Source organism: Pteropus medius, unplaced genomic scaffold (assembly GCF_902729225.1).
Source record: "Pteropus medius unplaced genomic scaffold, Ma_sr-lr_union100, whole genome shotgun sequence".
NCBI classification, from domain to species: domain Eukaryota; kingdom Metazoa; phylum Chordata; class Mammalia; order Chiroptera; family Pteropodidae; genus Pteropus; species Pteropus medius.
The window spans coordinates 3,725,112-3,732,009 of NW_024340849.1; the positions used below are offsets into that span (position 1 = coordinate 3,725,112).

The 6,898-nt window shown below is 41.8% G+C and overlaps 1 pseudogene; it reads left to right on the plus strand.

Moving 5' to 3' along the window:
• Positions 1–3,164: 3,164 nt before the first annotated feature.
• Positions 3,165–3,282, plus strand: LOC120590249 (uncharacterized; annotated as a pseudogene).
• Positions 3,283–6,898: the final 3,616 nt, after the last annotated feature.

Below are 6,898 nucleotides of genomic sequence, written 5' to 3' on the forward strand. Positions count from 1 at the left end.
GGGGCAGGGCGTTTGCCTTGTCCGCCCCTGGATATCTCGCATGCTCTGATGTCGAGCATCACGTTGTAGGGCGCTGGATGAAACACGAGTGTAGAAAGGCCAAGCACCCCATTTGCTGAGTCTCACGAGGAGGAGGGGCACCGAGGACAGTGCCACTCACAGTGGCAGGCCATCTACTTGGACTCGGAGAGGAGGGATGATGCACTACACGAAGAAAATACCATCAGAGACTTAAGGGAGGTTTGCATTCGCACCCAGCACATTCCCACCGCAGTGAGGACGGGAAGTATCCACCAGCTCCGAAGACGCCTCGCGCCCCTTTGCAGCGCCCCTACCGGCCACAGGCAACCGCTGTTCACTTTCTGTTGTAGATGACCTTGCATTCCACATAAAGGGAACCGTGGGGTATATACGATGCACAAACACATCCTCTATTTGCACACTGTTGGTGACTGCTTTCTTTCACGTACCACGATGATTTTGAGTTGCATCCGTGTTGTGATAAATGTGTGTAACCAGCTTGATGCTTGTCACTCATGCTTCGATTTAGAGTCTTGTTTAGTGCCCAAAGCAAGGGTTGCTAACGTTTAATATGGCTGGAGAAATTAATATTAGATTTTTAAGTACCACCTCGGCTTCAGTTGCATGAAGAGAATAATTATCATCAAAGATATTTTGAATTTAAAGGTCAAGGTATCTGCTCTCATCAGCCTCCTCTATTAATTGTTCTAAAAATGTGTACGTGGTAAAGTAGCTGGGTGTTTAGGAGAGGGGATGACAGAAAGGCGGATCTGGGAGCACGTGGCCGCTGGTCGGGTGCTGGAAGATGGCGGAAGGGTTTGTGCAGCCGCGAGGGGCCCGGCCGATGGGCAGATGCTCAGATTTTAGCTCACTTTGGCTTCATCGTCTGGGACCTTTAGGTCTTATGTCTACCAGTAAAATAAGGGGAATACCACTTCTCAGGGGTGCTGAGAGAATTAAAAGAGATCAGTAAGTATGAGTATCATTATGGACAATAATTAGCATTTTAATCTGGAAACCATTTAGAAATGAGTCTAAATGAAGCATAACACTTTAACTCAGCATTTGGGTTCAGACAACTTGGGTTCGCATTCTAAGCCTGTTGTGTAGCTGAGTGATATTAAGGACATAACTTAACCTCTCTAAATTTTGTTCTTCCTTTCCAGAAATGGGTATCATAGGTGTTTTATAAGTAAGAACTGAAATACACACACTGAGTGCGTAACACAGAACTTCCCGTGTGCCATTGGCCAGGGGAAGGGCAGCTGTTATCCTCATGCACTCGTGGTCATAACAACCCACCGAACAGTGCTCCTGACAATGTCCCTTAAAGTAGCAGTCCCCGACCTCTTTGGCACCAGGGACCGGTGCTCCTATGAGAATCTAACGCCTGAAGATCCGAGGTGGAGCTGAGGCGGTGATGCTGGCGCTGGGGAGAGGCAGCAAACACACATGAAGCTTTGCTGGCTCCCCAGCTGTTCACCTCCTGCTGTGCGGCCTGGTTCCTAACAGGCCCCAGACTGGTACCCATCCATGACCCGGGGACTGGGGACTCCTGCCTTAAAGTGTAGTAATTATATACAGCTTAAAGCCGAACACACTAAAATCCTAGATTAAATTGCTGACCTTCTTCGGAATTAAAAAAAATAATAAAATAAAAATGATTATTTTTAACTTCGATTATCTAAGATTTAGTTCTCATCAGATTAAAAAGAAGGGGCATTATTTATCTGTCTGAATGCAGTGTTGTAGAGTTCATAGAATCCGGCCCCACGCTTTTAACAGTGAGTGCATCATTCTGAGAAGGATGCTTGAGCCACTCAGAGACCTGCATCCTGTAGGAGAAAATTGTCTACAGTCAAAGGTTAATATATCTGTTGATAGTATAGTTAACTTCCTACAGAGTAAAAATTTAATTTTCCATTTTAGCTAAAATCATAAGCTTCGGGTAATCATGTGCAAATTATTTTTTAAAAATCTGTGGCAGGAAAATGGAGGGGAATAATACATACGATCCTTGCTTAACAATTGTGTTTCAATTAATATGAAAAGTGACACGTGTATAAATGACATATGCAAATGAACGATATACACCAATCTCTGTGGAAGAAAATGTTGCTTATTCCCTTTGGATATGTTTCCACACATTTTCTAAGAAACGTATTTCTGGAAACATAATATTTATATCATCTCTTTACTTTTTTCTTAACTTAGTCTATCTCACGAAGCCTAAAAATATACAATTTCATCCTAAAGTCAAAAATATTTATTTACTTATTTATCTTACAGTTATTAAGAATTGTCATTTTTTCTGTAAATTTAAAAAGCAGTTATATCATAGAATAACGCATCCTATTCATCAAGAAAGAAAACTCCCTGATCAGCTATAATGTCTTCATTTAATGAAATTAATATTGCCCTATATTTTTACTAACAATCAGCAATAATTTGCAATACCTCAGAGTTCAACATAGCCTAGTGGAAGGGCAAGGGAAATGTTTATTACTCCTCAGAACTGGATTTAAATCTCGCTTCTATCAAAGAGAAACAGCAACACCCTTGAACATCATATGCGTTTGCAAGCATCAGTGTACAGATTTGTAAAATGTGGGAATTGACCTTTTCCTGTGAAGTGCAGTCCAAAAAATAGTCTAACCCATGGAGAGCACTGAGTAAATATTAGGCATCTGTTATTATAAGGCCAGTCATTTAAGCTTTCTGTTCTTCATATTTTTTGGTCAAGTAATTAGCAGTATTTAAGCAATCATTCACAAGTACCAAGAAATCTTATATATAAAAGGGACATCTCTTTTAATGAGGAAAATAATTAGAAATTAAAGTAATTACCCGTAAGAAATCTGCTTAGTAAAATCAGGTTTGCTAAACTCTTGTTGCCCTTATATGCCCACGGTTTCAATAAAGAATATAATTGTTCTCATTAATTTGATTTCCTAGGAACAAGTATTTTTATTTTCCTATGTTTCATTACATAGTATGTAATTTGCACTCTATAACAGTCTATAAAAGGTTGCCAGACCAACATACATCATATGATTCGGGAATCCGTCATTTTTTCTAAGAATGCCTTGAAATACTTGAAGACTTATGTTACTGCGATGGCTCTATTTAACTGACACCAGAAAGTCTATGGCCACGCCACCCTGAACGTGCCCAATCCCGTCTGATCTGGGAAGCTAACCGGGGCGGGCCTGGTTAGTACTTGGATGGGAGACCACCTAGGAAGACCAGGAGCTGTAGGCATTAAAATAATAATAATAATGATAATAATAATAATAATAATAACTGACACCAGAAAACAACATAGTGAGGAAAATGCTAAGAACAAATCAACTAAGGCCAAGATCATGTGCTTTTACTGGACCACACATCATTTAAACACATGTAAAATAATTTCTATTAAGGGCCTCCTTCCTTTAGGTAGAGGCGAGGCACACGTTCTCAAAGTTCCTGTGGAAGAATATTGTTTTAATCACGCCATTAAAACCCATCAATGTTATAAATTGAGAATACAGGCTTTGGAAGACGTAAATAAGAGATTGCTTCCAAGGAAAACTAACTTTAAGACGGAATAGTAATGAAGGGTAGTATTTAGCCAAGAGAAAGAGAGAAAAGTGGGCTGAACCAGGTGAGGCCTTGGTAGGAGCTTTATAACAGCATTAATCATAATAGTCGCTAAAACTCGTATACTGCCTACAACACCTACGAGGCATTTTTAAAGTTTTTTTCTTAAATTAACTCACGTAGTAACCATAACGACTTTATGCGATAGCTACTATCGCATGTTGACGAGGAGGAAGGTAAAGCACAGATGTTCGTTAACTTGCCCCAAAGCACACGGCTAATTATTGGTGAAGCCACGTGCTCTGTCTCCTGAGTGTCACTATGGCCACTGTCCCAAGAAGGGAACCTCTCTAGAATGCCAGAAAAACAAGCGGAAAACATTTAATCAAGATATACGTATACCCTCCTATCTTGTTAAAAAGTGCGTTCCCAATAAAATTTTGTGTTTACGCTCTTTATTAAACATTTAATATATTTTTACTGTTTTATCTGTATGCCTATGATAATTATAATGTGCCAATAGAGAGAGAAAGAAAATAATAGCAATTTAGGATTATAACATTTTAAATTTTATAAGAAAATATAGATTATAGGAATAATGATGGATTCCCGAATCATATCATATATGTCGGTCTGGCAACCTTTTATAGATTATTATATTGTGGACATAATAAAAAATAACAGCAATTTAGAATGATAACATTTTAAATTTTATCGAATAAGAAAATATAGATTATATACAAGTACATGTAAATATATATATATGGTGAATACATATATATAAATATTTTCAAATATAAAAGCATATTATAATAGGATGAGACACTTCGGGAAGGTAAAATTCATTTAGGAATTCAAAGACAAAAATGCAACGATGGAAAATTTGTGACTGTTAGAGATTTTTATTTGAAAGGGACTCTGGTGGATAATCTATGTGTTTGTAATCTATGGCATATATCTAAGTGCAACTCGATAGTTTTAGTTCATAATGTCGATATTTACAATATTACCAATTATATCCTTTCTATTTTAACTTGTGATGAAAAGCATAATATGCCGATTTAAATATGAGAAGAAATATGTAATTTTCCAAGGAAATGAGGAAAAATGTTAGAAAATCATTGTCCGCATCGGAGGACCCTCTGCTGTGGCCTCAGGGCGATGTTTAAGCCCCTGGGGAAGGGACCAGCTTCCCCTCCCTCCTTTGCATCACGCGGATGGCAATGGAGACGGGGGTAACCTTCGCATCGGCCCCGTCCAAGACAAGGTCGCAGATAGCCACCCAGAGCGTTTTAGGAAAAGTAAATTGTTCGTGAGTTCCTCATTAAGTTCTTGAGCTCCGGGGTATCAGGAATTAGCTCATAATGGTTAAATTACAACATGTTTTGGATGCCTGCATCTTTGCAGGACACGTCATGATGAGCCCTGCAGGTCCTTAGGCACGATGCTTGTCGGCCGATGAGACATTTCAGCAATAACGTTTTAGACGATCAAGACCCGAGAGATTTGTTCTTTTCATTTTCGCTTAAGTTCAACAGTTGTAAGTCACTCATAAAACATGTTTGGCACTGTGTCTTCTGAGATGGCTAAGAGCTTTATAATGTCTATGGCCTGGCCAGCTGCCAGAACAGTATTCCAAATTCAGATTTAAAGGGCTCTGTAGAAGAAGTTAAGCAAGAGTGACTCCCTAATGCTAATTATTTAAAACCATTTGCGAGAGTTAAGTGCCTGCGGCCAGCCACTGTCAATGGGACAAAGCCGCTGAGTCCCCGTGCGACCACAATTCTCGAAGAAGCAACGGTTGCTTTTCAACATGGGATGTGATTCACCTCGTGACAGGTAGGGGAACAGATCTCTAGGGAATGAAATTGGTTCCCAAACCCACTCCCTTTTGCTCCTTTTCACATGTACGCGGTGACCCTAAGCGACAACAGAAATGAAGATGAAAACATCAAAGTCCACATTTCAAACTTGCTGAAAGCTCACGTGAGCCTCCAGGCCAGCCCGGGGGCGATCCCGCTCTCGAAGCGACGTCCCGGGACCAGTGGCATCGGCGCCAGCTGGAGCTGGATAGAAATACACAGATTCTTGGTCCGCATCCCTGATCTACTGAGGGAGCATGTCCCCCGAGTGATGCCAACGCACACTGCATTTTGGGAACCCCTGGCCTGAGGAATGTGCGTGCCCTTCGGGGCGATCAAGGCCTGGATTTCAGTCCCAGCTCTGACGCTTACCGTGTATGTGACATCTGCTCACGTACCTCTCTTCGCTCAGTTTTCGTTTGTCATTTGTAAATCGATCAGTTGGGGGCAGTGTTGACTGAGATGCTGTTGCTGTAGGGATGATGGGGGTGAAACACCTCTTAGAATGCACAGACTGCTTTTAAATCACCAGTGCTGGAAGTGCCGTAGAATGGGATGAGGACAAACAGAAGAACTTTCCAGCCTTAGGACAGAGGACATCTGTTAGCAGAGCCAGACGTGTGGGCGCCCGTGTTCTGCAAGATAGAAGCTACCCCTTTTCACAGAATGCCACCCGCCCGCCCGCCCACGCTGGAGAGGTGACACCTTTCCTGATTGTGGTGAGCCTCTCCCAGCCTATCAGGTGAATTCTCTGAAAACAGAGCGGAGTGCCACACACAAGACCCCAGGAGTAGAAGAGTGTCCATCCCTCGCGGGGGACGGAGAACGGCCACTGATCTCATTGTCGTCCTGCTCAGGTCAGGAGTGTGACCGCTGTGTGCCTTTCCGTGTGAACGCGTCGTTAGCGCACGTGACCCGGCTGCCTCTCTCACATAGGGAATGTTTAATGTGTTGTGAATATTTAATATCACTAGTGTTCACATATACTCATTGTAAGAGCACAGACTCATTGGAATTCATTACTATTTAGGATTGTGAGTGAGCGCGGGAGTCTAACAGTTACCTGCACTGTCATTTTGAACAGAAAACAGACCCTGGGTTTGGAACCTACAGGTGATCTTTTCAGAGACAAGACATTTGGGAAATGTGAGCTCCTCCCAAGTCCGAAAAGCGTCCTCTATAACTCTGGCTTACAATTAACCTGCCTCTCTCTCTCTATCCCTTTCTGCTTTATTTGTCTTTATGGTACTGATCAATGTCTGACCTTTTAAACGTGCATCGTTGGATGCGTCAGCTCTGCACAGCTGAGATGCTGCGTGTTTGTTCGCTGCATCCGCAGCCCTTAGAAGTACGCCTGAACCTAGTAGCTGCTCAGGAAATACTTGCTGACTGAATGAGTTAGTCTCCTTGCTGTTTTCATGAATATGAAATCA